This window comes from Phyllobates terribilis, unplaced genomic scaffold, assembly GCF_046119375.1.
Source record: "Phyllobates terribilis strain yellow unplaced genomic scaffold, ASM4611937v1 Scaffold_10__3_contigs__length_209671492, whole genome shotgun sequence".
In the NCBI taxonomy this organism is placed as follows: domain Eukaryota; kingdom Metazoa; phylum Chordata; class Amphibia; order Anura; family Dendrobatidae; genus Phyllobates; species Phyllobates terribilis.
Genome location: NW_027362770.1, coordinates 204,447,166 through 204,470,361, shown reverse-complemented (window position 1 = coordinate 204,470,361; position 23,196 = coordinate 204,447,166).

Here is a 23,196-nt window from a genome sequence, read left to right as displayed (position 1 = left end):
ACACCTCCAGATTCCAACACATGGAATATGTGTATATACCCCCGTACGATCACCATTAACTCCACGATAACCCCAGACTACTCGCTGCCACCACTAGTCATTTTTAGAGGCTGAATGGACGCCTGATAGGTATCGTATGGCTTCGAGACGCTGTTACAAACCAAAAGGAACTGAACTATTAAATTTTATATTTAATCCAAAAGGGGGCAGTGTTTCTAAAAAAATATACAAGAGACAAAGGGGACAAAACAATACAGTATATACAGTTACATAAAATAAAAAGGATTAACAAGAGAACTTACTACGCCGCTCACAGAGTCGAGTCAACTTAGCCGAAGGAGAGCGCTTCTTTTGGGGGCGTTCAGTAAACGGGATTCCTGCATACACAATGTGTATCTCTCTACACGAACAAAGATCAAAATTCGGCTCGATCTTTTATCCGCCCGAGTTCCACCCACACACCGTCCCGTGATAAACTCATGTGGGCAGGGATGTCTGCTCTTCTCAGCCCTTCAAGATTTTATGAAATTACAACTTATGCGATAACTTCACTCCTGATGGTCACAGAAGTTCGAGATTGCCGCCATATTTTCCATCAGGATTTTACTGTTCCATGGATACTAAACATGGCGCAGCTGTTGTCAGTTACTTGGTCACTGTGTATTTGTGGCTCATTGGCAGGGGTTACAGTTATGAAAAATTATGCGTCTTCTTCCCCTATTAGCCCCGGTGCTGAAAATGTATGTCTCATCAATATCAGATTTATACAAATTTCGATAGTCAATATTTATTTCAGAGTCATCGAGTCTGGGATGGCTATTGTAAATATAACATTTCCTCTGAGGCAGCCCAGGTGTCATTTAGGATGTATTTCCTGAAAACAAAGCCTCTTCCACTTTACGCATAAAAAATAAACACTTGTACCCTTTTGTTGTCCAACTCTGAAAAGACTTCTCCTGCATCAGTTACCTGTCTATTGTATAGCTCTTTGTCTGTGCACAATATACATCCTCATGGTCTTTGTCCTAAAAGAAGCTCTTGCATGTTAATTAAGCTGTTTCACTATTTGGCCACATTCAATTTCCTACTTGTATTAGTCTATTGTCTTAGTCTAGAAGACTATCAGCTCTGGTTTCCTTATTGGAAATCTGTGTGATAAGAAAAAGGAGGGAGGTGGGTGACTTCAGAGATTTTTAATGTTTTCCATGACAGAAATCTTAACTGAGTGATGTTAGGACGCAAAGTGTCTAATTAGAGCGCAGCCCTGACAAGGACATGAACGCCCTCCACAATAAGATAAACACTACAGCAGCCAGCAAGCATGGCGGAGCTGACCTCGGTGCAGCTAAACCCAACCATCGACATCTAAAGAATGTTCTATCACCTGGTTTCTATAGTATATAGACTTGCATTATCTGCTGTACAGTACACTGCCTCTCCTTGCTGCACATTATTGTATTATCTGCTGTACAGTAGACTGCCTCTCCAAGCTGCACAGACTTGTATTGCCCCCTGTACAGTAGACTGTCTCTCCATCCTGCACAGACTTGTATTATCTGTAGTGCAGTAGACTGTGTCTCCATGCTGCACATTATTGTATTATCTGCTGTACAGTACACTGCCTCTCCATCCTGCATATTATTGTGTTATATGGAGACAGGGATCACAGGTGAGAGAGGACAACATGGAGACAAGGATCACAGGTGAGAGAGGACAACATGGAGACAGGGGTCACAGGTGAGAGAGGACAACATGGAGACTGGGATCACAGGTGAGAGAGGACAACATGGAGACAAGGATCACAGGTGAGAGAGGACAACATGGAGACAAGAATCACGGGTGAGAGAGGACAACATGGAGACAAGGATCACGGGTGAGAGAGGACAACATGGAGACAAGGATCACAGGTGAGAGAGGACAACATGGAGACAGGGGTCACAGGTGAGAGAAGACAACATGGAGACAAGAATCACGGGTGAGAGAGGACAACATGGAGACAAGGATCACGGGTGAGAGAGGACAACATGGAGACAAGGATCACAGGTGAGAGAGGACAACATGGAGACAAGAATCACGGGTGAGAGAGGACAACATGGAGACAAGGATCACGGGTGAGAGAGGACAGCATGGAGACAAGGATCACAGGTGAGAGAGGACAACATGGAGACAAGAATCACGGGTGAGAGAGGACAACATGGAGACAAGGATCACGGGTGAGAGAGGACAGCATGGAGACAAGGATCACAGGTGAGAGAGGACAACATGGAGACAAGGATCACAGGTGAGAGAGGACAACATGGAGACAGGGGTCACAGGTGAGAGAAGACAACATGGAGACAAGGATCACGGGTGAGAGAGGACAACATGGAGACAAGGATCACGGGTGAGAGATGACAACATGGAGACAAGGATCACAGGTGAGAGAGGACAACATGGAGACAAGAATCACGGGTGAGAGAGGACAACATGGAGACAGGTATCACGGGTGAGAGGACAACATGGAGACCAGGATCACAGGTGAGAGAGGACAACATGGAGACAGGTATCACAGGTAACAGAGGACAACATGGGGACAGGGATCACAGGTGAGAGAGGACAACATGGAGACAAGGATCACAGGTGAGAGAGGACAACTTGGAGACAGGGGTCACAGGTGAGAGAGGACAACATGGAGACCAGTATCACGGGTGAGAGGACAACATGGAGACAGGGATCACAGGTGAGAGAGGACAACATGGAGACAAGAATCACAGGTGAGAGAGGACAACTTGGAGACAGGGGTCACAGGTGAGAGAGGACAACACGGAAACAGGTATCACGGGTGTGAGAGGACAACATGGAGACAGGTATCACGGGTGAGAGGACAACATGGAGACCAGGATCACAGGTGAGAGAGGACAACATGGAGACAGGGATCACAGGTGAGAGAGGACAACATGGAGACAAGGATCACAGGTGAGAGAGGACAACATGGAGACAAGAATCACGGGTGAGAGAGGACAACATGGAGACAAGGATCACGGGTGAGAGAGGACAGCATGGAGACAAGGATCACAGGTGAGAGAGGACAACATGGAGACAAGAATCACGGGTGAGAGAGGACAACATGGAGACAAGGATCACGGGTGAGAGAGGACAGCATGGAGACAAGGATCACAGGTGAGAGAGGACAACATGGAGACAAGGATCACAGGTGAGAGAGGACAACATGGAGACAGGGGTCACAGGTGAGAGAAGACAACATGGAGACAAGGATCACGGGTGAGAGAGGACAACATGGAGACAAGGATCACGGGTGAGAGAGGACAACATGGAGACAAGGATCACAGGTGAGAGAGGACAACATGGAGACAAGAATCACGGGTGAGAGAGGACAACATGGAGACAGGTATCACGGGTGAGAGGACAACATGGAGACCAGGATCACAGGTGAGAGAGGACAACATGGAGACAGGTATCACAGGTAACAGAGGACAACATGGGGACAGGGATAACAGGTGAGAGAGGACAACATGCAGACGGATCACAGGTGAGAGAGGACAACATGGAGACAAGGATCAAAGGTGAGAGAGGACAACATGGAGACAAGAATCACGGGTGAGAGAGGACAACATGGAGACAAGGATCACGGGTGAGAGAGGACAGCATGGAGACAGATATCACAGGTGAGAGAGGACAACATGGAGACCAGTATCACGGGTGAGAGGACAACATGGAGACCAGGATCACAGGTGAGAGAGGACAACATGGAGACAGGTATCACAGGTAACAGAGGACAACATGGGGACAGGGATAACAGGTGAGAGAGGACAACATGGCGACGGATCACAGGTGAGAGAGGACAACATGGAGACAGGGATCACAGGTGAGAGAGGACAACATGGAGACAAGAATCACAGGTGAGAGAGGACAACTTGGAGACAGGGGTCACAGGTGAGAGAGGACAACACGGAAACAGGTATCATGGGTGTGAGAGGACAACATGGAGACAGGTATCACGGGTGAGAGGACAACATGGAGACCAGGATCACAGGTGAGAGAGGACAACATGGAGACAGGGATCACAGGTAACAGGACAACATGGGGACAGGGATCACAGGTGAGAGAGGACAACATGGAGACAGGGGTCACAGGTGAGAGAGGACAACATGTAGACAACGATCACAGGTGAGAGAGGACAACATGGAGACAGGGATCACGGGTGAGAGAGGACAACATGGAGACAGGTATCACGGGTGAGAGAGGACAACATGGAGACAGGTATCACGGGTGAGAGAGGACAACATGGAGACAGGTATCACAGGTGAGAGAGGACAACATGGAGACAGGGATCACGGGTGAGAGAGGACAACATGGAGACAGGGATCACAGGTAACAGAGGACAACATGGAGACAGGGATCACAGGTAACAGAGGACAACATGGAGACAGGGATCACAGGTAACAGAGGACAACATGGAGACAGGGATCACAGGTAACAGAGGACAACATGGAGACAGGGATCACAGGTGAGAGAGGACAACATGGAGACAGGGATCACAGGTGAGAGAGGACAACATGGAGACAGGTATCACAGGTGAGAGAGGACAACATGGAGACAGGGATCACGGGTGAGAGAGGACAACATGGAGACAGGGATCACAGGTAACAGAGGACAACATGGAGACAGGGATTACAGGTAACAGAGGACAACATGGAGACAGGGATCACAGGTAACAGAGGACAACATGGAGACAGGGATCACAGGTAACAGAGGACAACATGGAGACAGGGATCACAGTTGAGAGGACAACATGGAGACAGGGATCACAGGTGAGAGAGGACAACATGGAGACAGGGATCACAGGTGAGAGAGGACAACATGGAGACAGGGATCACAGGTGAGAGAGGACAACATGGAGACAGGGATCACAGGTGAGAGGACAACATGGAGACAGGGATCACAGGTGAGAGAGGACAACATGGAGACAGGGATCACAGGTGAGAGAGGACAACATGGAGACAGGGATCACAGGTGAGAGAGGACAACATGGAGACAGGGATCACAGGTGAGAGAGGACAACATGGAGACAGGGATCACAGGTGAGAGAGGACAACATGGAGACAGGGATCACAGGTGAGAGAGGACAACATGGAGACAGGGATCACAGGTGAGAGAGGACAACATGGAGACAGGGATCACAGGTGAGAGAGGACAACATGGAGACAGGGATCACAGGTGAGAGAGGACAACATGGAGACAGGGATCACAGGTGAGAGAGGACAACATGGAGACAGGGATCACAGGTGAGAGAGGACAACATGGAGACAAGGATAACAGGTGAGAGGACAACACGGAAACAGGTATCACAGGTGAGCGGACAACATGGGGACAGGGATCACAGATGAGAGATGACAACACGGAGACAGTTATCACAGGTGAGAGAGGACAACATGGAGACTGGTATCACAGGTGAGAGGACAACATGGAGACAGGGATCACAGGTGAGAGAGGACAACACGGTGACAAGAATCACAGGTGAGAGATGACAACATGGAGACAGGGATCACAGGTGAGAGAGGACAACATGGAGACAAGGATAACAGGTGAGAGGACAACACGGAAACAGGTATCACAGGTGAGCGGACAACATGGGGACAGGGATCACAGATGAGAGATGACAACACGGAGACAGTTATCACAGGTGAGAGAGGACAACATGGAGACTGGTATCACAGGTGAGAGGACAACATGGAGACAGGGATCACAGGTGAGAGAGGACAACACGGTGACAAGAATCACAGGTGAGAGATGACAACATGGAGACAGGGATCACAGGTGAGAGAGGACAACATGGAGACAAGAATCACAGGTGAGAGATGACAACATGGAGACAGGGATCACAGGTGAGAGAGGACAACATGGAGACAGGTATGTCAAGGATACACAACCAGTGGTGTCACGCAGAACCCACCACTGTTACCACTTTCTCACAGATGACACCAGAGAGATCACACAGATCCCACCAGTTTGTCAAGGGAACACAACTCTGCTGCCCCCAATCGTCAGGACAGTTATGCAATTGTCTGATGAGTGATGGACGAGGCTGCGACTTCTTCCACTACTAGTCTTGTTATTGGGGAACTCCCAGTGAGCGTATGGTATATACACCTCCGATTCCAATGCATGGAATATATTTATATACCTCGGTACGGTCACTGCCAACCTCCACAATAACAGATGAGCCACTAGCTGCCGCCACCAATCGTTTATACAGCCTATAGGACACCTGTTACAGGTAGTGTATAACTTCAGGCGTGTGGTTTACAGAGCAGGAGGAACAGAACTATTACATTTTATATACTTAATCCAGAAAGATAGGCAGTGTTTATAAAAAAAATATACAAGACTAGATGGTGGCCCCATTCTAACGCATCGGGTATTCTAGAATATGTATGCGGCAGACCGGGCGCAATCAGCAGAGCGGTGTTTAAATTTGGCGCCAAAATTGCTGATTGGTCACGGCCGGCGGTCGCGACTAATCAGTAGAGCGGGGTTTAAATTTTGCGCCAATAATGCTGATTGGTCACGTTCGCTGGCCGCGAACAATCAGCAGAGCGGCGTTTAATTTTGGCGCCAATCTCGCTGATTGGTCGCGGTCGGCTGGCAGTCGCGACCAATCAGCAGTGCGTTGTTTAAATTTTGCGCCAATCTCGCTGATTGGTCACGGTCGGCTGGCGTCCGCGACCAATCAGCAGAGCGTTGTTTAAATTTGGCGCCAATCTCCTGATTGGTCGCGGACGCCAGATGCGACTTATCAGCAGAGCGTTGTTTAAATGTGGCGCCAATCTCGCTGATTGGTCGCGTCTGGCGTCCGCGACCAATCAGCAGAGCGTTGTTTAAATTTTGCGCCAAAATCGCTGATTGTTCGCGGGCAGCGTCCGTGACCAATCAGCACAGCAGTGTTTAAATGTGACACCAAGATCGGTGATTGGTCGCGGCCGCTATTTAAATGTGGCGCCCAAATCGGTGATTGGTCGCGCTCTCCGCCCGCGACCAATCAGCTAATCGTATTGGTGGGGAGCAGAATCGTATTAGTGAGGAGCGGGGAGCGGCGCTGCCTGTGCGGCAACTTCCACTGCAAGAACCCGGGAGATGAGCGACTGCTCGCAGCAGAAGTATCCCGACCCGCAGCGCCGCTCCCCGGTCCTCCCATCCGCATGGAGGTCAGCGGCGTCGGCGGTCGGGGTCCTTCTGCTGCTACCGGCTGGGAGATGAGCGGCCGCTCGCAGCCGAAGTATCCCGACCCGCAGCGCCGCTCCCCGGTCCTCCCTTCCGCATGGAGGTCAGCGGCGCCGGCGGTCGGGGTCCTTCTGCTGCGACCGGCTGGGAGATGAGTGGCCGCTCGCAGCCGAAGTATCCCGACCCGCAGCGCCGCTCCCCGGTCCTCCCTTCCGCATGGAGGTCAGCGGCGCCGGCGGTCGGGGTCCTTCTGCTGCTAGCGGCCGGGAGATGAGCGCCTCGCGGCGCTCATCTCCCGGCTGCATCTCCGTCCCGCAGATGAGCCGCTAACGGCCGCCATCTTTTTTCAGAAATCCCGCGGCGCTGATTGGCCGCTGCCGGACCAATGAGCGACGCGGGATTTCCAGGACAGACAGACAGACGGGATAAGACGATTATATATATAGATGACACAGAATGGGAACAAATAATACAATATATACAATCACATCAAATGAAAAGGAATAACGAAAGAGAATTACTAAACCTGGTCACGAAAATGGCTCAAAGCTTAGCGGGGGGAAGCACTCCGACTGGGAAAAGGGACAGAACAGAGAATGATTTCTTCCAAGGACTGACAAATGACCCAGGCCCAAATACTGCTTTTTATTAGTTCAGGGTTATGTCCACATACCTCCTCCTGATGAGCGCATGTGGGGGCAGATTGTGGAAAGTGCTGGGTCTGTTAAAATTTTATGAGATCCTCAATTTACAGGATATCTTCACCCCAAAGGGTTCCAAGCGGTAGATATCAACACCATATTTCTTATCATAATTTTACCGTTACATAGAGATCATACATGGCCCAGTCCCCATCATCTATCCCCACAGTGATGTCAGTGAATGCTTCATTTCCGTCCCATCGCTACAGTGCCGAAAAGCTATATCCTATAAATATTGGTTTGATACAAAACCCCAATATTCATATCTGGACAATGGAGATACAAAGCCTGGAACACTCTCAGAAAAAACGTTGGAGCCCAGGATGCTCCTTTCCTTGGAACAAAGGAGCCCCTGAACTTTTCTTCTGCATGAACAGTTCTCAAGCTGTCTTTTCCCCAGCAGATATCATGTTATAATCACCTGTCCACGGCAGGAGGTCTCTGCTTCAAAGGTTGTTAAAATTAGTTTCTCTTTCCCTAGCTATAATTAATCACACTTCAAAACTGAGATTGGAGTGTCAGCTCTTCTCCACTTATAGGTAGTTTTCCCTCTTCCCCATATGTTAAATGTGAGGGGGGCATGTCCCTTCCCTGGAGATGTCTTATGGATCTTAATTTTCCTCTTTGAAAATGTGTCACAGGAGAGATAAGGATACAGACAGGTAATAAAGGTGAGAGAGGAACATTTGGAGACAGATATCACAGGTTTGAGAAGAGGATATGGAGACAGGTGTCACAACTGAGAGAGGTTGACATGAATATGCGCATCACAGGTGAGAGAAGAATATGGAGACGCATATCACAGGTGAGAGAGGAGGATGTGGAGACAGGTGTCACAGGTGAGAGGAGGATATGGAGACGAGTATCACAGGTGAGAGGAGGATATGGAGACAGGTATGAAAGCTTAGAGAGGAAGATATGGGGATATAAAGACAGATATCACAGATGAAAGGAGGACATGAAGACGGGTATTAAGGGTGAGAAGATGAAATGGAGATGGGTATCAGGAGAGAGGAGGATATGGAGACGGGTATCACAGGAGAGAGAGGAGGCTGTGGAGACAGATGACACAGGTGAGGAGGATATGGAGACGAGTATCACAGGTGAGAGGAGGATATGGAGACAGGTGACACAGGTGAGAGGAGGATATGGAGACGAGTATCACAGGTGAGAGGAGGATATGGAGACAGGTGTCACAGGTGAGAGGAGGATATGGAGACGAGTATCACAGGCGAGAGGAGGATATGGAGACAGGTGTCACAGGTGAGAGGAGGATATGGAGACGAGTATCACAGGCGAGAGGAGGATATGGAGACAGGTATCACAGGTGAGAGGAGGATATGGAGAAGTGTATCACAGGTGAGAGGAGGATATGCAGACAAATATCACAGGTGAGAGAGGAGGATATGGAGACAGGTGTCACAGGTGAGAGAGGAGGATATGCAGACGAGTATCAGGCAGGTGAGAGGAGGATATGGAGAAGTGTACCACAGGTGAGAGGAGGATATGAAGACAAGTATCACAGGTGAGAGCTGGATATGGAGACGTGTATCACAGGTGAGAGGCAAGGATACAGAGACAAGTATCAGAAGTAAGAGTGGAGAATATGGAGAAGGGTATCACAGGTGAGAGGGGGATATGGAGACGGGTATCACAACTGAGAGAGGTTGACATGAATATGCGCATCACAGGTGAGAGAAGAATATGGAGATGCACATCACAGGTGAGAGAGGAGGATGTGGAAACAGGTATGAAAGCTTAGAGAGGAAGATATGGGGATATAAAGACAGGTATCACAGATGAAAGGAGGACATGAAGATGGGTCTTAAGGGTGAGAATATGACATGGAGATGGGTATCATAGGAGAGAGAGGAGGTTATGGAGACAGGTGTCACAGGTGAGAGGAGGATATGGAGACGAGTATCACAGGCAGGTGAGAGGAGGATATGGAGAAGTGTATCACAAGTGAGAGGAGGATATGGAGACAAGTATCACAGGTGAGAGGCAAGGATACAGAGACAAGTATCAGAAGTAAGAGTGGAGAATATGGAGAAGGGTATCACAGGTGAGAGGGGGATATGGAGACAGGTAATAAAGATGAGAGAGGAAAATATGGAGACAGGTATCACAATTAAGAAGAGACTATGGAGACAGGTATCACAGCTGAGAGATCACAGGTGAGAGGAGAATATGGATATGCTTATCACAGATGAGAGGAGGATATGAATATGGGAATGATAGGTGAGATGAGGATATGAAGACAGGTATTACAGTTGAGAGAGGAGGACATGAAGCCAGACATTAAAAGTGAAAGGAGGATATGGAGACAGGTATTACAGGTGAGAGAAGAAGAAAAGGAGATGGGTATCACAGGTGAGAGAGAAGGATATGGAGAAAGGTATAAAAGGCGAGCGGAGGATATAGAGACGGGTATCACAGGCGAGAGGAGGAAATGGAGATAGGTAATACAGGTTCTTCTCACCTGTATTACCAATACATATATATATACATACACCTATAGACGGTTGTCACAGGCGCGACACAAAGATATGGAGACAGGTATCACAGGTGAAAGAAGAGGATATGGAGATGGTATCAGAGGTGAGTGGAGGATATGGAGACGGGTATCACAGGTGAAAGAAGAGCATATGGAGATGGTATCACAGGTGAGAGGAGGATATGGAGATGGGTATCACATGTGAGAGAAGAGGATATGGAGACGGGTATCACAGGTGAGAGAGGAGGATATGGAGACGGGTATCACAGGTGAGAGAGGAGGATATGGAGACGGGTATCACGGTGAGAGAGGAGGATACGGAGACAGGTATCACAGGTGAGAGGAGGAGATGGAGACGGGTATCACAGGTGAGAGGAGGATATGGAGACGGGTATCACAGGTAAGAGGAGAATATGGAGATGGGTATCACAGGTGAGAGAGGAGGATATGGACACGGGTATCACAGGTGAGAGAGGAGGATATGGAGATGGGTATCAAAGGTGAGAGAGGAGGATGTGGAAACAGGTATGAAAGCTTAGAGAGGAAGATATGGGGATATAAAGACAGGTATCACAGATGAAAGGAGGACATGAAGACGGGTATTAAGGGTGAGAAGATGAAATGGAGACAGGTATCACAGGAGAGAGAGGAGGCTGTGGAGACTGGTGTCACAGGTGAGAGGAGGATATGGAGACGAGTATCACAGGTGAGAGGAGGATATGCAGATGAGTATCACAGGCAGGTGAGAGCTGGATATGGAGACGTGTATCACAGGTGAGAGGCAAGGATACAGAGACAAGTAGAAGTAAGAGTGGAGAATATGGAGAAGGGTATCACAGGTGAGAGGGATATGGCGACAGGTAATAAAGATGAGAGAGGACAGGTATCACAATTAAGAAGAGACTATGGAGACAGGTATCACAGGTGAGAGGCGAATATGGATATGCTTATCACAGATGAGAGGAGGATATTAATATGGGAATGATAGGTGAGATGAGTATATGAAGACAGGTATTACAGTTGAGAGAGGAGGACATGAAGCCAGACATTAAAAGTGAAAGGAGGATATGGAGACAGGTATTACAGGTGAGAGAAGAAGAAAAGGAGATGGGTATCATAGGTGAGAGAGAAGGATATGGAGAAAGGTATAAAAGGCGAGCGGAGGATATAGAGACGAGTATCACAGGCGAGAGGAGGAAATGGAGATAGGTAATACAGGTTCTTCTCACCTGTATTACCAATACATATATATATACATACACCTATAGACGGTTATCACAGGTGCGACACAAAGATACGGAGACAGGTATCACAGGTGAAAGAAGAGGATATGGAGATGGTATCACAGCTGAGAGGAGGATATGCAGACGGGTATCACATGTGAGAGGAGGATATGGAAATGGGTATCACATGTGAGAGGAGGATATGGAAATGGGTATCACAGGTGAGAGAGGAGGATATGGAGACGGGTATCACATGTGAGAGGAGGATATGGAGATGAGTATCACAGGTGAGAGAGGAGGATATGAAGATGGGTATCACAGGTGAGAGGAGGATATTGAGACCGGTATCACAGGTGAGAGAGGAGGATATGGAGATGGGTATCACAGGTGAGAGAGGAGGATATGGAGACGGTTATCACCGGTGAGAGAGGATAATATGGAGACAGGTATCACAGGTGAGAGAGGAGAATACAGAGACAGGTATCACAGGTGAGAGAGGAGGATATGGAGACGGGTATCACAGGTGAGAGAGGAGGATATGGAGATGGGTATCACAAGTGAGAGAGGAGGATTCGGACACGGGTATCACAGGTGAGAAAGGAGGATACGGATACGGGTATCACAGGTGAGAGAGGAGGATATGGAGACAGGTATCACAGGTGAGAGAGGAGGATACCGAGACGGATATCACAGGTGAGAGAGGAGGATATAGAGACGGGTATCACAGGTGAGAGGGCAGGATATGGAGACGGGTATCAGGTGAGAGAGGAGGATATGGAGATGGGTATCACAGGTGAGAGAGGAGGATACGGAGACAGGTTTTACAAGTGAGAAAGGAGGATATGGAGATGGGCATCACATGTGAAAGGAGGTTATGGAGATGGGTATCACAGGTGACAGAGGAGGATATAGAGACGGGTATCACAGTTGAGAGGAGGATATGGAGACGGGTATCACAGGTGAGAGAGGAGGATATGGAGACAGGTATCACAGGTGAGAGAGGAGGATACGGAGGCAGGTATCACAGGTGAGAGAGGAGGATACGGAGATGGGTATCACAGGTGAGAGGAGGATATGGAGACGGGTATCACAGGTGAGAGAGGAGGATATAGAGACGAGTATCACAGGTGAGAGGAGGATACGGAGATGGGTATCACAGGTAAGAGAGGAGGATATGGAGACTGGTATCACAGGTGAGAGGAGGATATTGAGACTGGTATCACAGGTGAGAGGAGGATATGGAGATGGGTATCACAGGTGAGAGAGGAGGATATGGAGACGGGTATCACAGGTGAGAGAGGAGGATATGGAGACAGGTATCACAAGTGAGAGAGGAGGATACGGAGACGGATATCAGGTAAGAGAGGAGGATATAGAGACGGGTATCACAGGTGAGAGGGCAGGATATGGAGACGGGTATCACAGGTGAGAGGAGGATATTGAGACCGGTATTACAGGTGAGAGAGGAGGATATGGAGATGGGTATCACAGGTGAGAGAGGAGGATACGGAGACGGGTATCACAGGTAAGAGAGGAGGATATGGAGACAGGTATCACAGGTGAGAGAGGAGGATACGGAGACGGATATCACAGGTAAGAGAGGAGGATATAGAGACGGGTATCACAGGTGAGAGGGCAGGATATGGAGACGGGTATCACAGGTGAGGGGAGGATATGGAGACCGGTGTCACAGGTGAGAGAGAAGGATATGGAGATGGGTATCACAGGTGAGAGAGGAGGATATGGAGACAGGAATCACAGGTAAGAGAGGAGGATATGGAGACGGGAATCACAGGTGTCAGAGGAGGATATAGAGACAGGTATCAAAGGTGAGAGAGGAGAATACGGAGCCGAGTATCACAAGTGAGAGAGGAGGATATGGAGACCGGTATCAAAGGTGACAGAGGAGGATATAGAGACGGGTATCACAGGTGAGAGAGGAGGATATGGAGATGGGTATCACAGGTGAGAGAGAAGGATACAGAGACGGGTATCACAGGTGAGAGAGGAGGATATGGAGACTGGTATCACAGGTGAGAAGAGGATATGGAGACGGGTATCACAGGTGAGAGAGGAGGATACGGAGGCGGGTATGACAAGTGAGAGAGGAGGATATGGAGATGGGCATCACATGTGAGAGGACGATATGGAGACGGGTATCACAGGTGAGAGAGGAGGATTCGGAGATGGATATCACAGGTAAGAGAGGAGGATATAGAGACGGGTATCACAGGTGAGAGGGCAGGATATGGAGACGGGTATCACAGGTGAGAGGAGGATATTGAGACCGGTATCACAGGTGAGAGAGGAGGATATGGAGATGGGTATCACAGATGAGAGAGGATGATACGGAGATGGGTATCACAGGTGAGAGAGGAGGATATGGAGACAGGTATCACAGGTGAGAGGAGGATATGGAAACGGGTATCACAGGTGAGAGAGGAGGATATGGAGACGGGTATTACAGGTGAGAGAGGAGGATACGGAGACCGGTATCACAGGTGAGAGAGGAAGATATGGAGACGGGTATCACAGGTGAGAGAGGAAGATATGGAGACGGGTATCACAAGTGAGAGAGGAGGATATGGAAATGGGTATCACAGGTGAGAGAGGAGGATATGGAGATGGGTATCACAGGTGAGAGAGGAGGATACGGAGACGGGTATCACAAGTGAGAGAGGAGGATATGGAGATGGGTATCACATGTGAGAGGAGGATATGGAGACGGGTATCACATGTGAGAGGAGGATATGGAGATGGGTATCACAGGTGAGAGAGGAGGATATGGAGATGGGTATCACAAGTGAGAGAGGAGGATTCGGACACGGGTATCACAAGTGAGAGAGGAAGATATGGAGATGGGTATCACAGGTGAGAAAGGAGGATACGGATACGGGTATCACAGGTTAGAAAGAGGAGGATATGGAGACAGGTATCACAGGTGAGAGAGGAGGATATGGAGATGAGTATCACAGGTGAGAGAGGAGGATACAGAGATGGATATCAGAGGTGAGAGAGGAGGATATGGAGGCGGATATCACAGGTGAGAGAGGAGGATATGGAGATGGGTATCACAGGTGAGAAAGGAGGATATAGAGACGGGTATCACAGGTGAGAGAGGAGGATATGGAGATGGGTATCACAGGTGAGAGAGAAAGATACAGAGACGGGTATCACAGGTGAGAGAGGAGGATATGGAGACTGGTATCACAGGTGAGAAGAGGATATGGAGACGGGTATCACAGGTGAGAGAGGAGGATACGGAGGCGGGTATGACAAGTGAGAGAGGAGGATATGGAGATGGGTATCACATGTGAGAGGACGATATGGAGACGGGTATCACAGGTGAGAGAGGAGGATTCGGAGATGGATATCACAGGTAAGAGAGGAGGATATAGAGACGGGTATCACAGGTGAGAGGGCAGGATATGGAGACGGGTATCACAGGTGAGAGGAGGATATTGAGACCGGTATCACAGGTGAGAGAGGAGGATATGGAGATGGGTATCACAGATGAGAGAGGATGATACGGAGATGGGTATCACAGGTGAGAGAGGAGGATATGGAGACAGGTATCACAGGTGAGAGGAGGATATGGAAACGGGTATCACAGGTGAGAGAGGAGGATATGGAGACGGGTATTACAGGTGAGAGAGGAGGATACGGAGACCGGTATCACAGGTGAGAGAGGAAGATATGGAGACGGGTATCACAGGTGAGAGGAAGATATGGAGACGGGTATCACAAGTGAGAGAGGAGGATATGGAGATGGGTATCACAGGTGAGAGAGGAGGATATGGAGATGGGTATCACAGGTGAGAGAGGAGGATACGGAGACGGGTATCACAAGTGAGAGAGGAGGATATGGAGATGGGTATCACATGTGAGAGGAGGATATGGAGACGGGTATCACATGTGAGAGGAGGATATGGAGATGGGTATCACAAGTGAGAGAGGAGGATATGGAGATGGGTATCACATGTGAGAGGAGGATATGGAGATGGGTATCACATGTGAGAGGAGGATATGGAGATGGGTATCACAGGTGAGAGAGGAGGATACGGAGACGGGTATCACAAATGAGAGAGGAGGATATGGAGATGGGTATCACAGGTGAGAGAGGAGGATACAGAGACGGGTATCACAGGTGAGAGAGGAGGATACAGAAATGGGTAGCACAGGTGAGAGGAGGATATGAAGATGGGTATCACAGATGAGAGAGGAGGATATGGAGACGGGTATCACAGGTGAGAGAGGAGGATATGGAGACGGGTATCAGGTGAGAAAGGAGGATATGGAGATGGGTATCACAGGTGAGAGTGGAGGATATGGAGACGGGTATCACAGGTGAGAGTGGGGGATATGGAGATGGGTATCATAGGTGAGAAAGGAGGATACAGAGACGGGTATCATAGGTGGGAGAGGAGGATACGGAGAAGGGTATCAGGTGAGAGAGGTGGATATGGAGACGGGTATCACAGCTGAGAGAGAAGGATATGGAGACGGGTATCACAGGTGAGAGTGGGGGATATGGAGGCGGGTATCATAGGTGAGAAAGGATGATACAGAGACGGGTATCACAGGTGAGAGATGAGGATATGGAGACGGTTATCACAGGAGAGAGAGGAGGATATGGAGACGGGTATCACAGCTGAGAGAGAAGGATATGGAGACGGGTATCACAGGTGAGAGAGGAGGATATGGAGACCGGTATCACAGGTGAGAGAGGAAGATATGGAGACAGCTATCACAGGTGAGAGAGGAGGATATGTAGACAGGTATCACAGGTGAGAGAGGAGGATATGGAGACGGTTATCACCGGTGAGAGAGGAGGATATGGAGATGAGTATCACAGGTGAGAGAGGAGGATACAGAGATGGATATCAGAGGTGAGAGAGGAGGATATGGAGGCGGATATCACAGGTGAGAGAGGAGGATATGGAGATGGGTATCACAGGTGAGAGAGGAGGATATGGAGACAGGTATCACAAGTGAGAGAGGAGGATATGGAGACGGGTATCACAGTTGAGAGAGGAGGATATGGAGATGTGTATCGCAGGTGAGAGAGGAGGATAAGGAGATGGGTATTACATGTGAGAGGAGGATATGGAGACGGGTATCACAGGTGAGAGCGGAGGATACGGAGCCGAGTATCACAAGTGAGAGAGGAGGATATGGAGATGGGTGTCACAGGTGAGAGAGGAGGATATGGAGATGGGTGTTACAGGTGAGAGAGGAGGATATGGAGACAGCTATCACAGGTGATAGAGGAGAATATGGAGACGGGCATCACAGGTGAGAGAGGAGGATATGGAGACAGGTATCACAGGTAAGAGAGGAGGATATGGAGACGGGAATCACAGGTGACAGAGGAGGATATAGAGATGGGTATCACAGCTGAGAGAGGAGGATACGGAGCCGAGTATCACAAGTGAGAGAGGAGGATATGGAGACTGGTATCACAGGTGAGAGAGGAGGATATAGAGACAGGTATCACAGGTGAAAGAGGAGGATACGGAGCCGAGTATCACAAGTGAGAGAGGAGGATATGGAGATGGGTATTACAGGTGAGAGAGGAGGATATGGAGACGGGTATCACAGGTGAGAGAGGAGGATACGTAGACGAGTATCACAAGTGAGAGAGGAGGATATGGAGACGGGTATCACAGGTGAGAAAGGAGGATATGGAGATTAGTATCACAGGTGAGAAAGGAGGATATGGAGATGGGTATCACAGGTGAGAGAGGAGGATATGGAGTCGGGTATCATAGGTGACAGAGGAGGATATAGAGACGGGTATCACAGGTGAGAGAGGAGGATACAGAGCCAAGTATCACAAGTGAGAAAGGAGGATATGGAGATGGGTATCACAGGTGAGAGAGGAGGATATGGAGATGGGTATCACAGGTGAGAGAGGAGTATATGGAGACGGGTATCACAGGTGAGAAAGGAGGATATGAAGATTAGTATCACAGGTGAGAAAGGAGGATATGGAGATGGGTATCACAGGTGAGAGAGGAGGATATGGAGGCGGATATCACAGGTGAGAGAGGAGGATATGGAGATGGGTATCACAGGTGAGAGAGGAGGATATGGAGACAGGTATCACAAGTGAGAGAGGAGGATATGGAGACGGGTATCACAGTTGAGAGAGGAGGATATGGAGATGTGTATCGCAGGTGAGAGAGGAGGATAAGGAGATGGGTATTACATGTGAGAGGAGGATATGGAGACGGGTATCACAGGTGAGAGCGGAGGATACGGAGCCGAGTATCACAAGTGAGAGAGGAGGATATGGAGATGGGTGTCACAGGTGAGAGAGGAGGATATGGAGATGGGTGTTACAGGTGAGAGAGGAGGATATGGAGACAGCTATCACAGGTGATAGAGGAGAATATGGAGACGGGCATCACAGGTGAGAGAGGAGGATATGGAGACAGGTATCACAGGTAAGAGAGGAGAATATGGAGACGGGAATCACAGGTGACAGAGGAGGATATAGAGATGGGTATCACAGCTGAGAGAGGAGGATACGGAGCCGAGTATCACAAGTGAGAGAGGAGGATATGGAGACTGGTATCACAGGTGAGAGAGGAGGATATAGAGACGGGTATCACAGGTGAAAGAGGATGATACGGAGCCGAGTATCACAAGTGAGAGAGGAGGATATGGAGATGGGTATTACAGGTGAGAGAGGAGGATATGGAGACGGGTATCACAGGTGAGAGAGGAGGATACGTAGACGAGTATCACAAGTGAGAGAGGAGGATATGGAGACGGGTATCACAGGTGAGAAAGGAGGATATGGAGATTAGTATCACAGGTGAGAAAGGAGGATATGGAGATGGGTATCACAGGTGAGAGAGGAGGATATGGAGTCGGGTATCATAGGTGACAGAGGAGGATATAGAGACGGGTATCACAGGTGAGAGAGGAGGATACAGAGCCAAGTATCACAAGTGAGAAAGGAGGATATGGAGATGGGTATCACAGGTGAGAGAGGAGGATATGGAGATGGGTATCACAGGTGAGAGAGGAGTATATGGAGACGGGTATCACAGGTGAAAGAGGAGGATATGAAAATGGGTATCACAAGTGAGAGAGGAGGATATAGAGACGGGTATCACAGGTGAGAAAGGAGGATATGGAGACGGGTATCACATGTGAGAGGGGGTTATGGAGACGAGTATCACAGGTAAGAGAGGAGGATATGGAGACGAGTATCACAGGTAAGAGAGGAGGATATGGAGACGGGTATCACAGGTAAGAGAGGAGGATATAGAGACTGGTATCACAGGTAAGAGAGGAGGATAGAGACAGGTATGACAAGTGAGAGAGGAGGATATGAAGATGGGTATCACAAGTGAGAGAGGATGATATGGAGATGGGTATCACAGGTGAGAGAGGAGGATACAGAGATGGGTATCCCAGGTGAGAGAGGAGGATATGGAGATGGGTATCACAGGTGAGAGAGGAGGATATGGAGACGGGTATCACAGGTTACAGAGGAGGTTATAGAGATGGGTATCCCAGGTGAGACAGGTGTAGAGGTGGTAGAACATCCAGGTCAGTGTTCCCAAGCACTGGACAGGAGCTCTGTGCATCATCTTCTTACCGTCCATCATCTGCTGCTCTTCTTTATATCAGCCAGTTTTTTGCGTCATCATGTGTGCGTCACTCCGCAATGATGACATCACACCAGACCGGATGATTAAGAGAAGAGCTGCAGATGACCAGAGGTGAGGAGATGCACAGAGCTCCTGTCCGGCGGTCAGCTACGCTGACCAGGATGTTGGACCGGAGTCCTGGGAATCAATTGTCCCAACTCTAGAGAAGAGGATATGTGTTACGGATCCAGGTGGTGGAACCTCTGTGCTGCGGTGCAAGGAGGGACCAGAGGGGCATAACTAGGTATCAACTCGGACCGACCAAGGTCGCACGGCGGCTCAATCGACTCCGTGACCAGGTAAGGACCGAGCAGAGGTGCTACTCTGGGGACCGACCTTGTATCGACCTTGTATGAGAGCAGGTGACTCCCAGGGGTCAGAAGGCAGGGACTGACCGGTACAGCAGATGAGCACGGCAGGCAGGCTGATGGGTGATCCGGGCAGACGGACTGGCAGACACGGCAGGTAACAAGCAGGAGCCTCCATGTAGGCTGGCTAGTATGCACGGCAGGTAACAGGCAGGTGTTTCTAGGTAAGCGGGCTGGCAGGCACGGCAGGTAACAGGCAGGTGCTTCTAGGTAAGCGGGCTGGCAGGCACGGCAGGTAACAGGCAGGTGCTTCCAGGTAAGCGGGCTGGCAGGCACGGCAGGTAACAGGCAGGTGCTTCCAGGTAAGCGGGCTGGCAGGCACGGCAGGTAACAGGCAGGTGCTTCCAGGTAAGCGGGCTGGCAGGCACGGTAGGTAACAGGCAGGTGCTTCCAGGTAAGCGGGCTGGCAGGCAAGGCAGGTGCTTCCAGGTAAGCGGGCTGGCGGGCACGGCAGGTAACAGGCAGGTGCTTCTAGGTAAGCGGGCTGGCAGAGCCCATAGACAGACTGGAGGACTGGACTGTAGACAGACTGTGGGGTTGGAGAGTAGACAGGCTGGCGGGCTGGACTTGTAGTCAGGCTGGCGGGCTGGACTTGTAGTCAGGCTGGCGGGCTGGACTTGTAGTCAGGCTGGCGGGCTGGACTTGTAGTCAGGCTGGCGGGCTGGACTTGTAGTCAGGCTGGCGGGCTGGACTTGTAGTCTGGCTGGCGGGCTGGACTTGTAGTCTGGCTGGCGGGCTGGACTTGTAGTCTGGCTGGCGGGCTGGACTTGTAGTCTGGCTGGCGGGCTGGACTTGTAGCCTGGCTGGCGGGCTGGACTTGTAGCCTGGCTGGCAGGCTGGACTTGTAGCCTGGCTGGTGGACTGGACTTGTAGCCTGGCTGGTGGACTGGACTTGTAGCCTGGCTGGCGGGCTGGACTTGTAGCCTGGCTGGTGGGCTGGACTTGTAGCCTGGCTGGTGGGCAGGACTTGTAGCCTGGTTGGCGGGCTGGACTTGTAGCCTGGCTGGTGGGCTGGACTTGTAGCCTGGCTGGCGGGCTGGACTTGTAGCCTGGCTGGCGGGCTGGACTTGTAGTCAGGCTGGCAGGCTGGACTTGTAGCCTGGCTGGCGGGCTGGACTTGTAGTCTGGCTGGCGGGCTGGACTTGTAGTCTGGCTGGCGGGCTGGACTGGTAGTCAGGCTGGCGGGCTGGACTGGTAGTCAGGCTGGCGGGCTGGACTTGTAGTCTGGCTGGCGGGCTGGACTTGTAGTCTGGCTGGCGGGCTGGACTTGTAGTCTGGCTGGCGGGCTGGACTTGTAGCCTGGCTGGCGGGCTGGACTTGTAGCCTGGCTGGCGGGCTGGACTTGTAGCCTGGCTGGTGGACTGGACTTGTAGCCTGGCTGGCGGGCTGGACTTGTAGCCTGGCTGGTGGGCTGGACTTGTAGCCTGGCTGGTGGGCAGGACTTGTAGCCTGGCTGGCGGGCTGGACTTGTAGCCTGGCTGGTGGGCTGGACTTGTAGCCTGGCTGGCGGGCTGGACTTGTAGCCTGGCTGGCGGGCTGGACTTGTAGTCAGGCTGGCAGGCTGGACTTGTAGCCTGGCTGGCGGGCTGGACTTGTAGTCTGGCTGGCGGGCTGGACTTGTAGTCTGGCTGGCGGGCTGGACTGGTAGTCAGGCTGGCGGGCTGGACTTGTAGTCTGGCTGGCGGGCTGGACTTGTAGTCTGGCTGGCGGGCTGGACTTGTAGTCTGGCTGGCGGGCTGGACTGGTAGTCAGGCTGGCGGGCTGGACTGGTAGTCAGGCTGGCGGGCTGGACTGGTAGTCAGGCTGGCGGGCTGGACTGGTAGTCTGGCTGGCGGGCTGGACTTGTAGCCTGGCTAGCAGCGGGACCTGAGGGCTGAAGCAGAGTATAACACACAAAGCTACAACCTTGCACGGGCACCTCCATTTTGGAGGAGGTGCCTTTTATATGAGAGGTCTTCCCGCCATTGGCCGGGGACTCCTTAGGACGGTGCACGCGGCCCCTTTAAGTGGGAGGGAGCGCGCGCACCCTAAGCACAGTGCCCGGGAAGCTGCGCATGCCTGCAGCAACAGAGGCAGGAGCGCCGGAGGACGCCGGGCGGGGAGCGCGGCGGTAAGGGGGACGGCGCCTCTGCCTATCAGGGGGCAGAGACGCCGATACTACAATATGGAGGCTGTGAGCGGCGGCAGAGACAGGCGGAGTGTGGCCTCCTGGCAGCAGACGGCCCCTGCAGCCCCTCCTGGCAGTGTATATATTACAGGGTGATATTCTCACGCGGCTCTGTTCATCGTCACAACACCGGCGGCTCCCTCCAGTGACACCAGGAAAGCTGTTATGATTAGATAATGAAGCCAGAGAAGAAACATCCTGTCCATACTCCACAACATACTACACACAGTACACTACACCGCAAGTATACACACCACACACTACACCGCAACTATACACACCACACACTACACCGCAACTATACACTACACCGCAAGTATACACACCACACACTACACCGCAACTATACACACCACACACTACACCGCAACTATACACTACACCGCAACTATACACACCACACACTACACTGCAACTATACACACCACACACTACACCGCAACTATACACACCACACACTACACCGCAACTATACACTACACAGCAACTATACACACCACACACTACACTGCAACTATATACTACACTGCAACTATACACACCACACACTACACCGCAACTATACACTACACCGCAACTATACACACCACACACTATACCGCAACGATACACTACACCGCAACTATACACACCACACACTACACCGCAACTATACACTACACCGCAACTATACACACCACACACTACACCGCAACTATACACTACACCGCAACTATACACACCACACATTACACCACAACTATACACACCACACATTACACCGCAACTATACACTACACCGCAAGTATACACACCACACACTACACCGCAACTATACACTACACCGCAAGTATACACACCACACACTACACCACAACTATACACTACACAGCAAGTATACACACCACAAACTACACCGCAACTATACACTACACCGCAACTATACACACCACACACTACACCGCAACTATACACTACACCGCAACTATACACACCACACACTACACCGCAACTATACACTACACCGCAACTATACACACCACACCGCAACTATACACTACACCGCAACTATACACACTACACTGCAACAATACACACCACACACTACACCGCAACTATACACTACACCGCAAGTATACACACCACACACTACACCGCAACTATACACACTACACCGCAAGTATACACACCACACACTACACCGCAACTATACACTACACCGCAACTATACACACCACACACTACACCGCAACTATACACTACACCGCAAGTATACACACCACACACTACACCGCAACTATACACTACACCGCAAGTATACACACCACACACTACACCGCAACTATACACTACACCGCAACTATACACACCAC